The sequence below is a fragment of the Taudactylus pleione genome, unplaced genomic scaffold, assembly GCF_031769625.1.
Source record: "Taudactylus pleione unplaced genomic scaffold, aTauple2 ptg000743l, whole genome shotgun sequence".
Lineage (NCBI taxonomy): Eukaryota > Metazoa > Chordata > Amphibia > Anura > Myobatrachidae > Taudactylus > Taudactylus pleione.
This window is the reverse complement of record NW_028285145.1, coordinates 189,577-214,000: the sequence shown is the minus strand read 5'-3', so window position 1 is coordinate 214,000 and position 24,424 is coordinate 189,577.

The following is a 24,424-nucleotide window of genomic DNA, read 5'->3' as shown; positions in this document are numbered from 1 at the left end:
TGTCTATCTATCTATCCATCTATATCATGTCTATCTATCTATATATCTATCTATCTATCTATCTATCTATCTATCTCATATCTATCTCATATATATCTATCTACCTATCTATGTATCTTTCTCATGTCTATCTATCTCATATCTATCTATCTATCTATCTATCTATGTATCGTTCTCATATCTATCTATCTATCTATCTATCTATCTCATATCTGTCTATCTATCTCATATCTGTCTATCTCATATCTATCTATCTATGTATCTTTCTCATGTCTATCTATCTATCTATCTATCTATCTATCTATCTCATATCTATATCTATCTATGTATCATTCTCATATCTATCTATCTATCTATCTATCTATCTATCTATCTCATATCTGTCTATCAATCTCATATCTATCTATCTTTCTCATGTCTATCTATCTATATCATATCTATCTATCTATCTATCTCATATCTATCTATCTATCTCATGTCTATCTATCTATCCATCCATCTATCTATCCCATATGTATCTATCTATCTATCTCATATCTATCTATCTATGTATCTTTCTCATGTCTATCTATCTATCTATCTATCTATCTTTCTCATATCCATCTATATCATATCTACCTATGTATAAATATATATATATATAGCGGTTACATAGAGGCCACCACAAGTTTGTTGCCGATGGGCCCCCACAGACCTTAATCCGGCCCTGATAAGGGGCACTACTGCTGTGGGCATTGTATAAAGGACACTACTACTGTGGGCAGCATGTGTATTAGGGGCACTACTACTGTGCGCATTGTGTATAAGGGGCACTACTACTGTGGGCATTTTATAAAGGGCACTACTGCTGTGGGCATTGTGTATAAAGGGCACTACTACTGTGGGCAGTATGTGTATTAGGAGCACTACTACTGTGCGCATTGTATAAAGAGCACTACTACTGTGGGCCGTATGTGTATAAGGGGCACTACTACTGTGGGCAGTATGTGTATTAGGGGCACTACTACTGTGGGCAGCATGTGTATTAGGGGCACTACTACTGTGGGCAGCATGTGTATTAGGGGCACTACTACTGTGCGCATTGTATAAAGAGCACTACTACTGTGGGCCGTATGTGTATAAGGGGCACTACTACTGTGGGCAGCATGTGTATTAGGGGCACTACTACTGTGCGCATTGTGTATAAGGGGCACTACTGCTGTGGGCATTTTATAAAGGGCACTACTGCTGTGGGCATTGTGTATAAAGGGCACTACTACTGTGCGTATTGTGTATAAGGGGCACTACTACTGTGGGCATTGTATAAAGAGCACTACTACTGTGGGTCGTATGTGTATTAGGGGCACTACTACTGTGTGCATTGTGTATAAGGGGCACTACTACTGTGCGCATTGTGTATAAGGGGCACTACTACTGTGCACATTGTGTATAAGGGGCACTACTACTGTGCGCATTGTGTATAAGGGGCACTACTACTGTGGGCAGTATGTGTATTAGGGGCACTACTATTGTGGGCATTGTGTATAAGGGGCACTACTACTGTGGGCAGTATGTGTATTAGGGGCACTACTATTGTGGGCATTGTGTATAAGGGGCACTACTACTGTGGGCAGTATGTGTATTAGGGGCACTACTACTGTGCGCATTGTGTATTAGGGGCACTACTAGTGTGCGCAGTGTATATTATGGGCACTACTACTGTGGGCATTGTGTATTAGGGGCACTACTACTGTGGGCATTGTATAAAGAGCACTACTACTGTGGGCAGTATGTGTATTAGGGGCACTACTACTGTGCGCATTGTGTATAAGGGGCACTACTACTGTGCGCATTGTTTATTAGGGGCACTACTACTGTGCGCATTGTGTATTAGGGGCACTACTACTGTGCGCATTGCGTATAAGGGGCACTACTGCTGTGGGCATTGTGTATTAGGGGCACTACTGCTGTGGGCATTGTGTATTAGGGGCACTAATGCTGTGGGCATTTTATAAAGAGCACAAATGTGGGCATTGTGTTAAGGGGGAACAACTGTGTCTCAGTACATGAATAAGAGACACTACTATGTGGTGTTATGTGAATAAGATTGTGCTACTGTGTGGCGTAATTTAAATTGGGAATACTTTTGTGTGACCACTCCCCTTACTTTTGAGGCCACGCCCTTTTTAAAACGCGCTTAGGTGCGCTTTGTCCCTGTCCAGGGGGTGGGGGGGAGTGACTTTCACCACTTCTCCAGGACCACTTTAAGCACTGGATATATATATATATATATATAATATATATATATATATATATATATATATATATTATACACATATATATAGAAAGATAGAAATATAGACAGAGGAAGCATACAGTATATATGCCGTTCTGTCATAACTGGAGGGTGACCGGTTTTATTCATTATTAAACGGTTACTGTATAACATCTGTGAGTATAAAGTAAACCCGGATAACTGTCATACAAATGTGCAAATAAGCCTCTGGGCAAACTGCACGACATCCGCAAGACGTTAGGTTGTGAACTGTCAGGAATGTATACAGATTGTGTATTAGCGGAATGGTGATGTACACGTACGGCAGGGGCCTTGATGGAAGGTGGCGTTAATGTAACGGTTTTATACAGATTTACACAATTACCCTGTAACCCAGAAAATCCAACTAGCCCGATAATATGTGTAATTTCCCAAAGCAATCTGTAGCCAGGGAATGGGCCTCATCCCTCTAACTCCGTCCTATCCAGCCTGCGCCATGCTGTCCCCTATATACTATGCAGATAACATCTCTCTTAACTATAATCTCCTGTAACTCCGTCCTATCCAGCCGGCGCCATACTGTCCCCTATATACTATGCAGATAACATCTCTCTTTACTATAAACTCCTGTAACTCCGTCCTATCCAGCCTGCGCCATGCTGTCCCCTATATACTATGCAGATAACATCTCTCTTTACTATAATCTCCTGTAACTCCGTCCTATCCGGCCTGCGCCATGCTGTCCCCTATATACTATGCAGATAACATCTCTCTTTACTATAAACACCTGTAACTCCGTCCTATCCAGCCTGCGCCATGCTGTCCCCTATATACTATGCAGATAACATCTCTCTTAACTATAATCTCCTGTAACTCCGTCCTATCCAGCCGGCGCCATACTGTCCCCTATATACTATGCAGATAACATCTCTCTTTACTATAAACTCCTGTAACTCCGTCCTATCCAGCCTGCGCCATGCTGTCCCCTATATACTATGCAGATAACATCTCTCTTTACTATAATCTCCTGTAACTCCGTCCTATCCGGCCTGCGCCATGCTGTCCCCTATATACTATGCAGATAACATCTCTCTTTACTATAAACACCTGTAACTCCGTCCTATCCAGCCTGCGCCATGCTGTCCCCTATATACTATGCAGATAACATCTCTCTTTACTATAAACTCCTGTAACTCCGTCCTATCCAGCCTGCGCCATGCTGTCCCCTATATACTATGCAGATAACATCTCTCTTTACTATAATCTCCTGTAACTCCATCCTATCCGGCCTGCGCCATGCTGTCCCCTATATACTATGCAGATAACATCTCTCTTTACTATAAACACCTGTAACTCCGTCCTATCCAGCCTGCGCCATGCTGTCCCCTATATACTATGCAGATAACATCTCTCTTTACTATAATCTCCTGTAACTCCGTCCTATCCAGCCTGCGCCATGCTGTCCCCTATATACTATGCAGATAACATCTCTCTTTACTATAAACTCCTGTAACTCCGTCCTATCCAGCCTGCGCCATGCTGTCCCCTATATACTATGCAGATAACATCTCTCTTTACTATAAACTCCTGTAACTCCGTCCTATCCAGCCTGCGCCATGCTGTCCCCTATATACTATGCAGATAACATCTCTCTTTACTATAATCTCCTGTAACTCCGTCCTATCCAGCCTGCGCCATGCTGTCCTCTATATACTATGCAGATAACATCTCTCCTTACTATAATCTCCTGTAACTCCGTCCTATCCAGCCTGCGCCATGCTGTCCCCTATATACTATGCAGATAACATCTCTCTTTACTATAAACTCCTGTAACTCCGTCCTATCCAGCCTGCGCCATGCTGTCCCCTATATACTATGCAGATAACATCTCTCTTTACTATAAACTCCTGTAACTCCGTCCTATCCAGCCTGCGCCATCCTGTCCCCTATATACTATGCAGATAACATCTCTCTTTACTATAATCTCCTGTAACTCCGTCCTATCCAGCCTGCGCCATGCTGTCCTCTATATACTATGCAGATAACATCTCTCCTTACTATAATCTCCTGTAACTCCGTCCTATCCGGCCTGCGCCATGCTGTCCCCTATATACTATGCAGATAACATCTCTCTTTACTATAATCTCCTGTAACTCCGTCCTATCCGGCCTGCGCCATGCTGTCCCCTATATACTATGCAGATAACATCTCTCTTTACTATAAACACCTGTAACTCCGTCCTATCCAGCCTGCGCCATGCTGTCCCCTATATACTATGCAGATAACATCTCTCTTAACTATAATCTCCTGTAACTCCGTCCTATCCAGCCGGCGCCATACTGTCCCCTATATACTATGCAGATAACATCTCTCTTTACTATAAACTCCTGTAACTCCGTCCTATCCAGCCTGCGCCATGCTGTCCCCTATATACTATGCAGATAACATCTCTCTTTACTATAATCTCCTGTAACTCCGTCCTATCCGGCCTGCGCCATGCTGTCCCCTATATACTATGCAGATAACATCTCTCTTTACTATAAACACCTGTAACTCCGTCCTATCCAGCCTGCGCCATGCTGTCCCCTATATACTATGCAGATAACATCTCTCTTTACTATAAACTCCTGTAACTCCGTCCTATCCAGCCTGCGCCATGCTGTCCCCTATATACTATGCTGATAACATCTCTCCTTACTATAATCTCCTGTAACTCCGTCCTATCCAGCCTGCGCCATGCTGTCCCCTATATACTATGCAGATAACATCTCTCTTTACTATAATCTCCTGTAACTCCGTCCTATCCAGCCTGCGCCATGCTGTCCCCTATATACTATGCAGATAACATCTCTCATTACTATAAACTCCTGTAACTCCGTCCTATCCAGTCTACGCCATGCTGTCCCCTATATACTATGCAGATAACATCTCTCTTTACTATAAACCCCTGTAACTCCGTCCTATCCAGCCGGCGCCATGCTGTCCCCTATGTACTATGCAGATAACATCTCTCTTTACTATAATCTCCTGTAACTCCATCCTATCCAGCCTGCGCCATGCTGTCCCCTATGTACTATGCAGATAACATCTCTCTTTACTATAATCTCCTGTAACTCCATCCTATCCAGCCTGCGCCATGCTGTCCCCTATATACTATGCAGATAACATCTCTCTTTACTATAAACTCATGTAACTCCGTCCTATCCAGCCTGCGCCATGCTGTCCCCTATATACTATGCAGATAACATCTCTCTTTACTATAAACTCCTGTAACTCCGTCCTATCCAGCCTGCGCCATGCTGTCCCCTATATACTATGCTGATAACATCTGTCCTTACTATAAACTCCTGTAACTCCGTCCTATCCAGCCTGCGCCATGCTGTCCCCTATATACTATGCAGATAACATCTCTCTTTACTATAAACTCCTGTAACTCCGTCCTATCCAGCCTGCGCCATGCTGTCCCCTATATACTATGCAGATAACATCTCTCTTTACTATAATCTCCTCTAACTCCGTCCTATCCAGCCTGCGCCATTCTGTCCCCTATATACTATGCAGATAACATCTCTCATTACTATAAACTCCTGTAACTCCGTCCTATCCAGCCTGCGCCATACTGTCCCTTATATACAATGCAGATAACATCTCTCATTACTATAAACTCCTGTAACTCCGTCCTTTCCAGCCTGCGCCATGCTGTCCCCTATATACTATGCAGATAACATCTCTCTTTACTATAATCTCCTGTAACTCCGTCCTATCCAGCCTGCGCCATGCTGTCCCCTATATACTATGCTGATAACATCTCTCTTTACTATAAACTCCTGTAACTCCGTCCTATCCAGCCTGCGCCATGCTGTCCCCTATATACTATGCAGATAACATCTCTCTTTACTATAATCTCCTGTAACTCCGTCCTATCCAGCCTGCGCCATGCTGTCCTCTATATACTATGCAGATAACATCTCTCCTTACTATAATCTCCTGTAACTCCGTCCTATCCAGCCTGCGCCATGCTCTCCCCTATATACTATGCAGATAACATCTCTCTTTACTATAATCTCCTGTAACTCCGTCCTATCCAGCCTGCGCCATACTGTCCCCTATATACTATGCAGATAACATCTCTCTTTACTATAAACTCCTCTAACTCCGTCCTATCCAGCCTGCGCCATACTGTCCCCTATATACTATGCAGATAACATCTCTCATTACTATAAACTCCTGTAACTCCGTCCTATCCAGCCTGCGCCATGCTGTCCCCTATATACTATGCAGATAACATCTCTCTTTGCTATAAACTCCTGTAACTCCGTCCTATCCAGCCTGCGCCATGCTGTCCCCTATATACTATGCAGATAACATCTCTCTTTACTATAATCTCCTGTAACTCCGTCCTATCCAGCCTGCGCCATGCTGTCCCCTATATACTATGCAGATAACATCTCTCTTTACTATAATCTCCTCTAACTCCGTCCTATCCAGCCTGCGCCATTCTGTCCCCTATATACTATGCAGATAACATCTCTCATTACTATAAACTCCTGTAACTCCGTCCTATCCAGCCTGCGCCATACTGTCCCTTATATACTATGCAGATAACATCTCTCATTACTATAAACTCCTGTAACTCCGTCCTATCCAGCCTGCGCCATTCTGTCCCCTATATACTATGCAGATAACATCTCTCTTTACTATAATCTCCTCTAACTCCGTCCTATCCAGACTGCGCCATGCTGTCCCCTATATACTATGCAGATAACATCTCTCATTACTATAAACTCCTGTAACTCCGTCCTTTCCAGACTGCGCCATGCTGTCCCCTATATACTATGCAGATAACATCTCTCTTTACTATAATCTCCTGTAACTCCGTCCTATCCAGCCTGCGCCATGCTGTCCCCTATATACTATGCTGATAACATCTCTCTTTACTATAAACTCCTGTAACTCCGTCCTATCCAGCCTGCGCCATGCTGTCCCCTATATACTATGCAGATAACATCTCTCTTTACTATAAACTCCTGTAACTCCGTCCTATCCAGCCTGCGCCATGCTGTCCCCTATATATTATGCAGATAACATCTCTCTTTACTATAATCTCCTGTAACTCCGTCCTATCCAGCCTGCGCCATGCTGTCCTCTATATACTATGCAGATAACATCTCTCATTACTATAATCTCCTGTAACTCCATCCTATCCAGCCTGCGCCATACTGTCCCCTGTATACTATGCAGATAACATCTCTCTTTACTATAAACTCCTGTAACTCCGTCCTATCCAGCCTGCGCCATGCTGTCCCCTATATACTATGCAGATAACATCTCTCTTTACTATAAACTCCTGTAACTCCGTCCTATCCAGCCTGCGCCATGCTGTCCCCTATATACTATGCAGATAACATCTCTCTTTACTATAAACTCCTGTAACTCCGTCCTATCCAGCCTGCGCCATACTGTCCCCTATATACTATGCAGATAACATCTCTCATTACTATAATCTCCTGTAACTCCGTCCTATCCAGCCTGCGCCATGCTGTCCCCTGTATACTATGCAGATAACATCTCTCTTTACTATAAACTCCTGTATCTCCGTCCTATCCAGCCTGCGCCATGCTGTCCCCTATATACTATGCAGATAACATCTCTCTTTACTATAAACTCCTGTAACTCCGTCCTATCCAGCCTGCGCCATGCTGTCCCCTATATACTATGCAGATAACATCTCTCTTTACTATAAACTCCTGTAACTCCGTCCTATCCAGCCTGCGCCATGCTGTCCCCTATATACTATGCAGATAACATCTCTCTTTACTATAAACCCCTGTAACTCCGTCCTTTCCAGCCTGCGCCATGCTGTCCCCTATATACTATGCAGATAACATCTCTCTTTAGTATAATCTCCTGTAACTCCGTCCTATCCAGCCTGCGCCATGCTGTCCCCTATATACTATGCAGATAACATCTCTCTTTACTGTAATCTCCTGTAACTCCGTCCTATCCAGCCTGCGCCATGCTGTCCCCTATATACTATGCAGATAACATCTCTCTTTACTGTAATCTCCTGTAACTCCGTCCTATCCAGCCTGCGCCATGCTGTCCCCTATATACTATGCAGATAACATCTCTCTTTACTATAATCTCCTGTAACTCCGTCCTATCCAGCCTGCGCCATGCTGTCCCCTATATACTATGCAGATAACATCTCTCTTTACTATAAACTCCTGTAACTCCGTCCTATCCAGCCTGCGCCATGCTGTCCCCTATATACTATGCAGATAACATCTCTCTTTACTATAAACTCCTGTAACTCCGTCCTATCCAGCCTGCGCCATGCTGTCCCCTATATACTATGCAGATAACATCTCTCTTTACTATAATCTCCTGTAACTCCGTCCTATCCAGCCTGCGCCATGCTGTCCCCTATATACTATGCAGATAACATCTCTCTTTACTATAATCTCCTGTAACTCCGTCCTATCCAGCCTGCGCCATGCTGTCCCCTATATACTATGCAGATAACATCTCTCTTTACTATAATCTCCTGTAACTCCGTCCTATCCAGCCTGCGCCATACTGTCCCCTATATACTATGCAGATAACATCTCTCTTTACTATAATCTCCTGTAACTCCGTCCTATCCAGCCTGCGCCATGCTGTCCCCTATATACTATGCAGATAACATCTCTCTTTACTATAATCTCCTGTAACTCCGTCCTATCCAGCCTGCGCCATGCTGTCCCCTATATACTATGCAGATAACATCTCTCTTTACTATAAACACCTGTAACTCCGTCCTATCCAGCCTGCGCCATGCTGTCCCCTATATACTATGCTGATAACATCTCTCTTTACTATAATCTCCTGTAACTCCGTCCTATCCAGCCTGCGCCATGCTGTCCCCTATATACTATGCAGATAACATCTCTCTTTACTATAAACTCCTGTAACTCCGTCCTATCCAGCCTGCGCCATGCTGTCCCCTATATACTATGCAGATAACATCTCTCTTTACTATAAACTCCTGTAACTCCGTCCTATCCAGCCTGCGCCATGCTGTCCCCTATATACTATGCAGATAACATCTCTCTTTACTATAAACTCCTGTAACTCCGTCCTATCCAGCCTGCGCCATGCTGTCCCCTATATACTATGCAGATAACATCTCTCTTTACTATAATCTCCTGTAACTCCGTCCTATCCAGCCTGCGCCATGCTGTCCCCTATATACTATGCAGATAACATCTCTCTTTACTATAAACTCATGTAACTCTGTCCTATCCAGCCTGCGCCATGCTGTCCCCTATATACTATGCAGATAACATCTCTCTTTACTATAATCTCTTGTAACTCCGTCCTATCCAGCCTGCGCCATTCTGTCCCCTATATACTAGGGGTGTGCACCGGCCACTTTTCGTGTTTTGTGTTTTGGTTTTGGATCTGGATCTTTCTTCGTGTTTTGGATCTGGATTGGTTTTGCCAAAACCACCCTTCCGTGTTTTGGGTTCTGGGTTTTGTGTTTTGGATCTGTATTTTTTTTAAAAAAAGCATAAAAACAGCTAAAATCACAGAATTTGTTGGTTTCTCTGCTCCTATGCTATTATTAACCTCAATAACCTTAATTTCCACTCATTTCCAGTCTATTCTGAACACCTCACACCTCACAATAGTGTTTTCATGTCCAAAAGGTTGCACCGAGGTAGCTGGATGACTATGCTAAGCGACACGAGTGGGCGGCACAAACACGTGACCCATCTAGGAGTGACACTGCAGTGGCAGACAGGATGGCAGTTAGAAAAACTAGGCCCCAAACTGTACATAATGCAAAGAAAAAAAAGAAGTGCAAGATGGAATTGTCCTTGGGCCCTCCCACCCACCCTTATGTTGTATAAACAGGACATGCACACTTTAACAAATCAATCATTTCAGCGCCAGGGTCTGCCACACAACTGTGGCTGAAATGATTGGTTCGTTTGGGCCCCCACAAAACAAGCTGGCAATTAATGTGTCCCTGCACAAACTGGCTCTACGGAGGCAAGATGTCATCCTCATCCTCCTCATCCACCGATTCCTCACCCTCTTCAGTGTGTACATCCTCATCCTCACAAAGTATTAACTCGTCCCCACTTGAATCCACCACCACAGGTCCCTCTGTACCTTCTGGAGGCTGGTCTCCCTGGAAGAGCTGATAATTCATTTTGATGAACATCATCTTCTCCACATTCTGTGGAAGCAACCTCCTACGCCTTTCGCTGACAAGGTTCCCGGCTGCACTAAACACTCTTTCGGAGTACACACTGGAGGGGGGGCAACTCAGGTAAAATAGAGCCAGCTTGTACAGGGGCCTCCAAATTGCCTCTTTTTCCTGCCAGTACAGGTATGGACTGTCTGACATGCCTACTTGGATGCTGTCACCGATGTAATCCTCCACCATTCTGTCAATGGTGACAGTATCATATGCAGTGACAGTAGACATGTCAGAAATTGTTGCCAGGTCCTTCAGTCCGGACCAGATGTCCAAACTTGGTCCTGCCTGCCCTGCATCACCGCCAGCGGGTTGCTTAGGATACCTAAGTTTTTTCCTGGCAGCCCCAGTTGCGGGAGAAAATGAAGAAGGAGCCGTTGACGTGTCACGTTCCGCTTCAGCTGACAGTGTGTTCACCAGCAGGTCTTTGCACCTCTGCAGGCTTGTGTCGGCCGGAAAGAGAGACACCACATAGGCTTTAAACCTAGGATCAAGCACGGTGGCCAAAATGTAGTGGTCTGATTTCAACAGATTGACCACCCTGGAATCCTGGCAAAGCGAATGAAGGGCTTCATCCACAAGTCCCACATGCCGAGCGGAATCGCTCCGTCTTAGCTCCTCCTTCACTTTCTCCAGCTGCTTCTGCAAAAGCCTGATGAGGGGAATGACCTGACTCAAGCTGGCTGTGTCTGAACTGACTTCACGTGTGGCAAGTTCGAAGGGCTGGAGAACCTTGCACAACACGGAAATCATTCTCCACTGCGCTTGAGTCAGGTGCATACCCCCTCCTTTGCCTATGTCATAGGTGGATGTATAGGCTTGTATGGCCTTTTGCTGCTCCTCCATCCTCTGAAGCATATAGAGGGTTGAGTTCCACCGCGTCACAACCTCTTGCTTCAGGTGATGGCGGGGTAGGTTCAAGAGTGTTTGCTGGCGCTCCAGTCTTCGGCACGCAGTCGCTGAATGGCGAAAGTGGCCAGAAATTTTTCGGGCCACCCAAAGCGTCTCCTGCACGCCCCTGTCGCTTTTCAGAAAATTCTGCACCACCAAGTTTATTGTGTGAGCAAAACATGGGACGTGCTGGAATTTGCCCAGATGTAATGCCCGCACAATATTGGTGGCGTTGTCAGATATCACAAATCCCCAGGAGAGTCTAAGTGGGGTAAGCCACTGGGCGATGATTTCCCTCAGTTTCTCTAAGAGGTTGTCGGCGGTGTGCCTCTTACTGAAACCGGTGATACACAGCGTAGCCTGCCTTGTAACGAGCTGGCGTTTCTGAGATGCTGCTACTGGTGACGCTGCTGCTGTTGCTGCGTAAGGTGATACATCTACCCAGTGGGCTGTCACAGTCATATAGTCCTTAGTCTGCCCTGTTCCACTTGTCCACATGTCCGTGGTTAAGTGGACATTGTGTACAACGGCATTTTTCAGGACACTGAGGACACTTTTTCTGACGTTTCTGTACAGTCTCGGTATCGCCTGCCTAGTGAAGTGGAATCTAGACGGGATTTGGAACCGGGGACACACTACCTCCATCAATTGTCTAAATCCCACTGCACTAATGGCGGATACCAGACGCACGTCTAACACCAACATAGCAGTCAAGGCCTCAGTTATACGTTTTGCTTCAGGATGACTGCTGTCGTACTTCATCCTCCTCGCTAAGGACTGTTGGAGGGTCAATTGTTTAGTAAAAGTAGTGGTGTTCCTACTTCCTCTCTGGGATGATGAACGACTCCCAGCAGCAGCAACAGCAGCAGCGGCAGCAGTAGGCGTAGCAATGCAGGATCCTCCAGAGGAATCCCGGATAGGAGAGTCAGTCATGCCAGTGACATGGCCTGCAGGACTACTTCCGATCCTGACTAAGGAGGAAATTGACGAGGAGGGAGTTGACGGTGTGGTTTGCAGGCGCTTGGATACAACAGGACAACGGGATTTAGGTGTCCCTGGACTGCTTACGGTCTTAGCCAAAGTTTCTGAACTTGACAGTAACTTTTTATGAACGCGCTGCAGGTGCCGTATAAGGGAGGATGTTCCTAGGTGGTTGACGTCCCTACCCCTACTTATTTCACCTTTACATATGGTACATATGGCAAGACAGTTGTTGTCCGGATTTGGATAGAAATATTGCCAGACCAAAGAGGTGGAATGTTTGGTCTTCTGCCCAGGCATGACCGTGATGGGCTTTTTCATCCCACGGACAACAACTGTCTCCCCCGGAGCCTGATTTAAACAAACCACATCACCATCAGAATCCTCCTCGCCAACTTCCTCCTCAGCGCCAGCTACACCAGTATCCTCATCCTGTTGTACTTCAACAGTGACATCTTCAATTTGCATATCAGCAAGTGGACTGTGGGTGCTCCTTTCAGCACTTGCAGGGGGCGTGCAAATGGTGGAAAGAGCCACCTCTTCACGTCCAGTGCTGGGAAGGTCAGGCATCGCAACCACCACCACACTTGGACTCTCCTTGGGGATTTGTGATATCTTCTTAGAAAGCACAGTTCTTCGCTGTGCTTTTGCCAGCTTAACTCTTTTGATTTTTTTAGTGGGAGGAGGGCTTCCATCGTCATGTGAAGCTGAACCACTAGTCATGAACATACTAGGGATCGACCTTAGCCGTTCCTTGCCACTCCGTGTCGTAAATGGCATATTGGCAAGTTTACGTTTCTCTTCAGCTGATTTAAATGTCTTTTTCAAGGTCATTTTCCTGAACTTTGCCATTTGGGATTGTATGTGCCCTCTACTATGACATTGGGCATCGGCCTTGGCAGACGACGTTGATGGCATGTTATCGTCTATGTCATGACTAGTGGCAGCAGCTTCAGCACTAGGAGGAAGTGGTTCTTGATCTTTCTCTATTTTATTTTTATCGGAGAAAGTTTGGTCCTCCATTTATGTTATATCGATTTGATATATACGTGCGGCTAAACACAGAAAATAATTTTTTTTTTGGTTTGGACTGGAGTGTACTTTGTGGGTTACAGCACCCTTTAAAGGTCAAGCCAGCCGGCCCTTTACTTATGACACAGGCGCACTCTTGGCACTACTTTGTTGATGCACGTGCGGCTACTGCGCACACAATTCACAAACACAGAAAATAATTTTTTTTTGGTTTGGACTGGAGTGTACTTTCGGGGGTTACAGCACCCTTAACGGTCAAGCCAGCCGGCCCTTTACTTATGACACAGGCGCACGCTTGGCACTACTTTGTTGATGCACGTGCGGCTACTGCGCACACAATTCACAAACACAGAAAATAATTTTTGTTTGGTTTGGACTGGAGTGTACTTTCGGGGGTTACAGCACCCTTTAACGGTCAAGCCAGCCGGCCCTTTACTTATGACACAGGCGCACGCTTGGCACTACTTTGTTGATGCACGTGCGGCTACTGCGCACACAATTCACAAACACAGAAAATAATTTTTTTTTGGTTTGGACTGGAGTGTACTTTCGGGGGTTACAGCACCCTTTAACGGTCAAGCCAGCCGGCCCTTTACTTATGACACAGGCGCACGCTTGGCACTACTTTGTTGATGCACGTGCGGCTACTGCGCACACAATTCACAAACACAGAAAATAATTTTTTTTTTGGTTCGGACTGGAGTGTACTTTGGGGGTTACAGCACCCTTTAACGGTCAAGCCAGCCGGCCCTTTACTTATGACACAGGCGCACGCTTGGCACTACTTTGTTGATGCACGTGCGGCTACTGCGCACACAATTCACAAACACAGAAAATAATTTTTTTTTTGGTTTGGACTGGAGTGTACTTTCGGGGGTTACAGCACCCTTAACGGTCAAGCCAGCCGGCCCTTTACTTATGACACAGGTGCTCGCTTGGCACTACTTTGTTGATGCATGTGCGGCTACTGCGCACACAATTCACAAACACAGAAAATAATTTTTTTTTTGGTTTGGACTGGAGTGTACTTTCGGGGGTTACAGCACCCTTAACGGTCAAGCCAGCCGGCCCTTTACTTATGACACAGGCGCACGCTTGGCACTACTTTGTTGATGCACGTGCGGCTACTGCGCACACAATTCACAAACACAGAAAATAATTTTTTTTTGGTTTGGACTGGAGTGTACTTTCGGGGGTTACAGCACCCTTAACGGTCAAGCCAGCCGGCCCTTTACTTATGACACAGGCGCACGCTTGGCACTACTTTGTTGATGCACGTGCGGCTACTGCGCACACAATTCACAAACACAGAAAATAATTTTTTTTTGGTTTGGACTGGAGTGTACTTTCGGGGGTTACAGCACCCTTTAACGGTCAAGCCAGCCGGCCCTTTACTTATGACACAGGCGCACGCTTGGCACTACTTTGTTGATGCACGTGCGGCTACTGCGCACACAATTCACAAACACAGAAAATAATTTTTTTTTTGGTTTGGACTGGAGTGTACTTTGGGGGTTACAGCACCCTTTAACGGTCAAGCCAGCCGGCCCTTTACTTATGACACAGGCGCACGCTTGGCACTACTTTGTTGATGCACGTGCGGCTACTGCGCACACAATTCACAAACACAGAAAATATTTTTTTTTTTGGTTTGGACTGGAGTGTACTTTGGGGGTTACAGCACCCTTTAACGGTCAAGCCAGCCGGCCCTTTACTTATGACACAGGCGCACGCTTGGCACTACTTTGTTGATGCACGTGCGGCTACTGCGCACACAATTCACAAACACAGAAAATAATTTTTTTTTTGGTTTGGACTGGAGTGTACTTTCGGGGGTTACAGCACCCTTTAACGGTCAAGCCAGCCGGCCCTTTACTTATGACACAGGCGCACGCTTGGCACTACTTTGTTGATGCACGTGCGGCTACTGCGCACACAATTCACAAACACAGAAAATATTTTTTTTTTTGGTTTGGACTGGAGTGTACTTTGGGGGTTACAGCACCCTTTAACGGTCAAGCCAGCCGGCCCTTTACTTATGACACAGGCGCACGCTTGGCACTACTTTGTTGATGCACGTGCGGCTACTGCGCACACAATTCACAAACACAGAAAATAATTTTTTTTTTGGTTTGGACTGGAGTGTACTTTCGGGGGTTACAGCACCCTTAACGGTCAAGCCAGCCGGCCCTTTACTTATGACACAGGCGCACGCTTGGCACTACTTTGTTGATGCACGTGCGGCTACTGCGCACACAATTCACAAACACAGAAAATAATTTTTTTTTGGTTTGGACTGGAGTGTACTTTCGGGGGTTACAGCACCCTTTAACGGTCAAGCCAGCCGGCCCTTTACTTATGACACAGGCGCACGCTTGGCACTACTTTGTTGATGCACGTGCGGCTACTGCGCACACAATTCACAAACACAGAAAATAATTTTTTTTTGGGTTTGGACTGGAGTGTACTTTCGGGGGTTACAGCACCCTTAACGGTCAAGCCAGCCGGCCCTTTACTTATGACACAGGCGCACGCTTGGCACTACTTTGTTGATGCACGTGCGGCTACTGCGCACACAATTCACAAACACAGAAAATAATTTTTTTTTTGGTTTGGACTGGAGTGTACTTTCGGGGGTTACAGCACCCTTAACGGTCAAGCCAGCCGGCCCTTTACTTATGACACAGGCGCACGCTTGGCACTACTTTGTTGATGCACGTGCGGCTACTGCGCACACAATTCACAAACACAGAAAATAATATTTTTTTTGGTTTGGACTGGAGTGTACTTTCGGGGGTTACAGCACCCTTAACGGTCAAGCCAGCCGGCCCTTTACTTATGACACAGGCGCACGCTTGGCACTACTTTGTTGATGCACGTGCGGCTACTGCGCACACAATTCACAAACACAGAAAATAATTTTTTTTTTGGTTTGGACTGGAGTGTACTTTCGGGGGTTACAGCACCCTTAACGGTCAAGCCAGCCGGCCCTTTACTTATGACACAGGCGCACGCTTGGCACTACTTTGTTGATGCACGTGCGGCTACTGCGCACACAATTCCCAAACACAGAAAATAATTTTTTTTTTGGTTTGGACTGGAGTGTACTTTCGGGGGTTACAGCACCCTTAACGGTCAAGCCAGCCGGCCCTTTACTTATGACACAGGCGCACGCTTGGCACTACTTTGTTGATGCACGTGCGGCTACTGCGCACACAATTCCCAAACACAGAAAATAATTTTTTTTTTGGTTTGGACTGGAGTGTACTTTCGGGGGTTACAGCACCCTTAACGGTCAAGCCAGCCGGCCCTTTACTTATGACACAGGCGCACGCTTGGCACTACTTTGTTGATGCACGTGCGGCTACTGCGCACACAATTCACAAACACAGAAAATATATTATTTTTTTAGCACTTGGGGGGAGCACCCCTGATGGACAGAGCACCCCCTGGACAACACTACAGCACTCCTTTAGGACTGGGAAACTGCACAGGACTTTGGAGTGGACACAGCCCCTATGGAGAACTGACTGCACAACACAGTCCAGCCAGCCCCTATGGACTTTGAAGTAGTGGACACAGCCCCTATTAACAACAGCAGCACAGCACAACACAGCCAGCCCCTATGGACTTTGAAGAAGTGGACAACAGCAGCACTACACTACACTACACTACACAGCCCTAACTCCCACCCTCCCTCTTCACTGTCCACAGCCGAGTGAGAAAATGGCGCCGACGCGGGTACCTTATATAGGATCCAAAACCCGCGAGACTCGGAAGGCGGGATGATGACGTTTTGCCTCGATTTCAGATCCGAGTCAGGCGGGAAAAGTCGAGCCTGACTCGGATCAGACTCGGATCGGGGGGGTTCGGGGGGGTTCGGATTTCAGAAATCCGAACCCGCTCACCCCTACTATATACTATGCAGAAAACATCTCTCTTTACTATAAACACCTGTAACTCCGTCCTATCCAGCCTGCGCCATGCTGTTCCCTATATACTATGCAGATAACATCTCTCTTTACTATAAACTCCTGTAACTCCGTCCTATCCAGCCTGCGCCATGCTGTCCCCTATATACTATGCAGATAACATCTCTCTTTACTATAAACTCCTGTAACTCCGTCCTATCCAGCCTGCGCCATGCTGTCCCCTATATACTATGCAGATAACATCTCTCATTACTATAAACTCCTGTAACTCCGTCCTATCCAGCCTGCGCCATGCTGTCCCCTATATACTATGCAGATAACATCTCTCTTTACTATAAACACCTGTAACTCCGTCCTATCCAGCCTGCGCCATGCTGTCCCCTATATACTATGCAGATAACATCTCTCTTTACTATAATCTCCTGTAACTCCGTCCTATCCAGCCTGCGCCATGCTGTCCCCTATATACTATGCTGATAACATCTCTCTTTACTATAAACTCCTGTAACTCCGTCCTATCCAGCCTGCGCCATGCTGTCCCCTATATACTATGCAGATAACATCTCTCTTTACTATAATCTCCTGTAACTCCGTCCTATCCAGCCTGCGCCATGCTGTCCCCTATATACTATGCAGATAACATCTCTCTTTACTATAATCTCCTGTAACTCCGTCCTATCCAGCCTGCGCCATGCTGTCCCCTATATACTATGCAGATAACATCTCTCTTTACTATAATCTCCTGTAACTCCGTCCTATCCAGCCTGCGCCATGCTGTCCCCTATATACTATGCAGATAACATCTCTCTTTACTATAAACTCCTGTAACTCCGTCCTATCCAGCCTGCGCCATGCTGTCCCCTATATACTATGCAGATAACATCTCTCATTACTATAATCTCCTGTAACTCCGTCCTATCCAGCCTGCGCCATGCTGTCCCCTATATACTATGCAGATAACATCTCTCATTACTATAATCTCCTGTAACTCCGTCCTATCCAGCCTGCGCCATGCTGTCCCCTATATACTATGCAGATAACATCTCTCTTTACTATAATCTCCTGTAACTCCGTCCTATCCAGCCTGCGCCATGCTGTCCCCTATATACTATGCAGATAACATCTCTCTTTACTATAATCTCCTGTAACTCCGTCCTATCCAGCCTGCGCCATGCTGTCCCCTATATACTATGCAGATAACATCTCTCGATACTATAAACTCCTGTAACTCCGTCCTATCCAGCCTGCGCCATGCTGTCCCCTATATACTATGCAGATAACATCTCTCGATAATATAAACTCCTGTAACTCCGTCCTATCCAGCCTGCGCCATGCTGTCTCCTATATACTATGCAGATAACATCTCTCTTTACTATAATCTCCTGTAACTCCGTCCTATCCAGCCTACGCCATACTGTCCCCTGTATACTATGCAGATAACATCTCTCTTTACTATAATCTCCTGTAACTCCGTCCTATCCAGCCTGCGCCATGCTGTCCCCTATATACTATGCAGATAACATCTCTCTTTACTATAATCTCCTGTAACTCCGTCCTATCCAGCCTGCGCCATGCTGTCCCCTATATACTATGCAGATAACATCTCTCTTTACTATAATCTCCTGTAACTCCGTCCTATCCAGCCTGCGCCATGCTGTCCCCTATATACTATGCAGATAACATCTCTCGATACTATAAACTCCTGTAACTCCGTCCTATCCAGCCTGCGCCATGCTGTCCCCTATATACTATGCAGATAACATCTCTCGATAATATAAACTCCTGTAACTCCGTCCTATCCAGCCTGCGCCATGCTGTCTCCTATATACTATGCAGATAACATCTCTCTTTACTATAATCTCCTGTAACTCCGTCCTATCCAGCCTGCGCCATGCTGTCCCCTATATACTTTGCAGATAACATCTCTCTTTACTATAATCTCCTGTAACTCCGTCCTATCCAGCCTGCGCCATGCTGTCCCCTATATACTATGCAGATAACATCTCTCATTACTATAATCTCCTGTAACTCCGTCCTATCCAGCTTGCGCCATGCTGTCCACTATATACTATGCTGAAAACATCTCTCTTTACTATAAACACCTGTAACTCCGTCCTATCCAGCCTGCGCCATGCTGTCCCCTATATACTATGCAGATAACATCTCTCATTACTATAAACTCCTGTAACTCCGTCCTATCCAGCCTGCGCCATGCTGTCCCCTATATACTATGCAGAAAACATCTCTCTTTACTATAATCTCCTGTAACTCCGTCCTATCCAGCCTGCGCCATGCTGTCCCCTATATACTATGCAGATAACATCTCTCTTTACTATAAACTCCTGTAACTCAGTCCTATCCAGCCTGCGCCATGCTGTCCCCTATATACTATGCAGAAAACATCTCTCTTTACTATAATCTCCTGTAACTCCGTCCTATCCAGCCTGCGCCATGCTGTCCCCTATATACTATGCAGATAACATCTCTCTTTACTATAATCTCCTGTAACTCCGTCCTATCCAGCCTGCGCCATGCTGTCCCCTATATACTATGCAGATAACATCTCTCTTTACTATAAACTCCTGTAACTCCGTCCTATCCAGCCTGCGCCATGCTGTCCCCTATATACTATGCAGATAACATCTCTCTTTACTATAATCTCCTGTAACTCCATCCTATCCAGCCTGCGCCATGCTGTCCCCTATATACTATGCAGATAACATCTCTCTTTACTATAATCTCCTGTAACTCCGTCCTATCCAGCCTGCGCCATGCTGTCCCCTATATACTATGCAGATAACATCTCTCATTACTATAATCTCCTGTAACTCCGTCCTATCCAGCCTGCACCATGCTGTCCCCTATATACTATGCAGATAACATCTCTCCTTACTATAAACTCCTGTAACTCCGTCCTATCCAGCCTGCGCCATGCTGTCCCCTATATACTATGCTGATAACATCTCTCTTTACTATAATCTCCTGTAACTCCGTCCTATCCGGTCTGCCCCATGCTGTCCCCTATATACTATGCAGATAACATCTCTCTTTACTATAATCTCCTGTAACTCCGTCCTATCCAGCCTGCCCCATGCTGTCCCCTATATACTATGCAGATAACATCTCTCTTTACTATAAACTCCTGTAACTCCGTCCTATCCAGCCTGCCCCATGCTGTCCCCTATATACTATGCAGATAACATCTCTCTTTACTATAAACTCCTGTAACTCCGTCCTATCCAGCCTGCGCCATGCTGTCCCCTATATACTATGCAGATAACATCTCTCTTTACTATAATCTCCTGTAACTCCGTCCTATCCAGCCTGCCCCATGCTGTCCCCTATATACTATGCAGATAACATCTCTCTTTACTATAAACTCCTGTAACTCCGTCCTATCCAGCCTGCCCCATGCTGTCCCCTATATACTATGCAGATAACATCTCTCTTTACTATAAACTCCTGTAACTCCGTCCTATCCAGCCTGCCCCATGCTGTCCCCTATATACTATGCAGATAACATCTCTCTTTACTATAAACTCCTATAACTCCGTCCTATCCAGCCTGCGCCATGCTGTCCTCTATATACTATGCAGATAACATCTCTCCTTACTATAATCTCCTGTAACTCCGTCCTATCCAGCCTGCCCCATGCTGTCCCCTATATACTATGCAGATAACATCTCTCTTTACTATAAACTCCTGTAACTCCGTCCTATCCAGCCTGCCCCATGCTGTCCCCTATATACTATGCAGATAACATCTCTCTTTACTATAATCTCCTGTAACTCCGTCCTATCCAGCCTGCGCCATGCTGTCCCCTATATACTATGCAGATAACATCTCTCTTTACTATAATCTCCTGTAACTCCGTCCTATCCAGCCTGCGCCATGCTGTCCCCTATATACTATGCAGATAACATCTCTCTTTACTATAATCTCCTGTAACTCCGTCCTATCCAGCCTGCGCCATGCTGTCCCCTATATACTATGCTGATAACATCTCTCCTTACTATAAACTCCTGTAACTCCGTCCTATCCAGCCTGCGCCATGCTGTCCCCTATATACTATGCAGATAACATCTCTCTTTACTATAAACTCCTGTAACTCCGTCCTATCCAGCCTGCGCCATGCTGTCCCCTATATACTATGCAGATAACATCTCTCTTTACTATAAACTCCTCTAACTCCGTCCTATCCAGCCTGTGCCATGCTGTCCCCTATATACTATGCAGATAACATCTCTCTTTACTATAAACTCTTGTAACTCCGTCCTATCCAGCCTGCACCATGCTGTCCCCTATATACTATGCAGATAACATCTCTCATTACTATAATCTCCTGTAACTCCGTCCTATCCAGCCTGCGCCATACTGTCCCCTATATACTATGCAGATAACATCTCTCATTACTATAAACTCCTGTAACTCCGTCCTATCCAGCCTGCGCCATGCTGTCCCCTATATACTATGCAGATAACATCTCTCATTACTATAATCTCCTGTAACTCCGTCCTATCCAGCCTGCGCCATACTGTCCTCTATATACTATGCAGATAACATCTCTCTATACTATAAACTCCTGTAACTCCGTCCTATCCAGCCTGCGCCATGCTGTCCCCTATATACTATGCAGATAACATCTCTCATTACTATAATCTCCTGTAACTCCGTCCTATCCGGCCTGCGCCATGCTGTCCCCTATATACTATGCAGATAACATCTCTCATTACTATAATCTCCTGTAACTCCATCCTATCAGGCCTGCGCCATGCTGTCCCCTATATACTATGCAGATAAAATCTCTCATTACTATAATCTCCTGTAACTCCGTCCTCTCCAGCCTGCGCCATGCTGTCCCCTATATACTATGCAGATAACATCTCTCATTACTATAATCTCCTGTAACTCCGTCCTATCCGGCCTGCGCCATGCTGTCCCCTATATACTATACAGATAACATCTCTCTTTACTATAAACTCCTGTAACTCCGTCCTATCCAGCCTGCGCCATGCTGTCCCCTATATACTATGCAGATAACATCTCTCTTTACTATAAACTCCTGTAACTCCGTCCTATCCGGCCTGCGCCATGCTGTCCCTTATATACTATGCAGATAACATCTCTCTTTACTATAATCTCCTGTAACTCCGTCCTATCCAGCCTGCGCCATGCTGTCCCCTATATACTATGCAGATAACATCTCTCATTACTATAATCTCCTGTAACTCCGTCCTATCCAGCCTGCGCCATGCTGTCCCCTATATACTATGCAGATAACATCTCTCTTTACTATAAACTCCTGTAACTCCGTCCTATCCAGCCTGTGCAATGCTGTCCCCTATATACTATGCAGATAACATCTCTCTTTACTATAAACTCCTGTAACTCCGTCCTATCCAGCCTGCGCCATGCTGTCCCCTATATATTATGCAGATAACATCTCTCTTTACTATAATCTCCTGTAACTCCGTCCTATCCAGCCTGTGCCATGCTGTCCCCTATATACTATGCAGATAACATCTCTCTTTACTATAATCTCCTGTAACTCCGTCCTATCCAGCCTGCGCCATGCTGTCCCCTATATACTATGCAGATAACATCTCTCTTTACTATAATCTCCTGTAACTCCGTCCTATCCAGCCTGCGCCATGCTGTCCCCTATATACTATGCAGATAACATCTCTCTTTACTATAATCTCCTGTAACTCCGTCCTATCCAGCCTGCGCCATGCTGTCCACTATATACTATGCAGATAACATCTCTCATTACTATAAACTCCTGTAACTCCGTCCTATCCAGCCTGCGCCATGCTGTCTCCTATATACTATGCAGATAACATCTCTCATTACTATAAACTCCTGTAACTCCGTCCTATCCAGCCTGCGCCATGCTGTCCCCTATATACTATGCAGATAACATCTCTCTTTACTATAAACTCCTGTAACTCCGTCCTATCCAGCCTGTGCAATGCTGTCCCCTATATACTATGCAGATAACATCTCTCTTTACTATAATCTCCTGTAACTCCGTCCTATCCAGCCTGTGCCATGCTGTCCCCTATATACTATGCAGATAACATCTCTCTTTACTATAATCTCCTGTAACTCCGTCCTATCCAGCCTGCGCCATGCTGTCCCCTATATACTATGCAGATAACATCTCTCTTTACTATAATCTCCTGTAACTCCGTCCTATCCAGCCTGCGCCATGCTGTCCCCTATATACTATGCAGATAACATCTCTCATTACTATAAACTCCTGTAACTCCGTCCTATCCAGCCTGCGCCATGCTGTCCCCTATATACTATGCAGATAACATCTCTCATTACTATAAACTCCTGTAACTCCGTCCTATCCAGCCTGCGCCATGCTGTCCCCTATATACTATGCAGATAACATCTCTCTTTACTATAATCTCCTGTAACTCCGTCCTATCCAGCCTGCGCCATGCTGTCCCCTATATACTATGCTGATAACATCTCTCCTTACTATAAACTCCTGTAACTCCGTCCTATCCAGCCTGCGCCATGCTGTCCCCTATATACTATGCAGATAACATCTCTCTTTACTATAAACTCCTGTAACTCCGTCCTATCTAGCCTGCGCCATGCTGTCCCCTATATACTATGCAGATAACATCTCTCTTTACTATAAACTCCTCTAACTCCGTCCTATCCAGCCTGCGCCATGCTGTCCCCTATATACTATGCAGATAACATCTCTCTTTACTATAAACTCCTGTAACTCCGTCCTATCCAGCCTGCACCATGCTGTCCTCTATATAGTTACTATGCAGATAACATCTCTCTTTACTATAATCTCCTGTAACTCCGTCCTATCCAGCCTGCACCGTGCTGTCCCCTATATACTATGCAGATAACATCTCTCTTTACTATAATCTCCTGTAACTCCGTCCTATCCAGCCTGCGCCATGCTGTCCCCTATATACTATGCTGATAACATCTCTCTTTACTATAATCTCCTGTAACTCCGTCCTATCCGGCCTGCCCCATGCTGTCCCCTATATACTATGCAGATAACATCTCTCTTTACTATAAACTCCTGTAACTCCGTCCTATCCA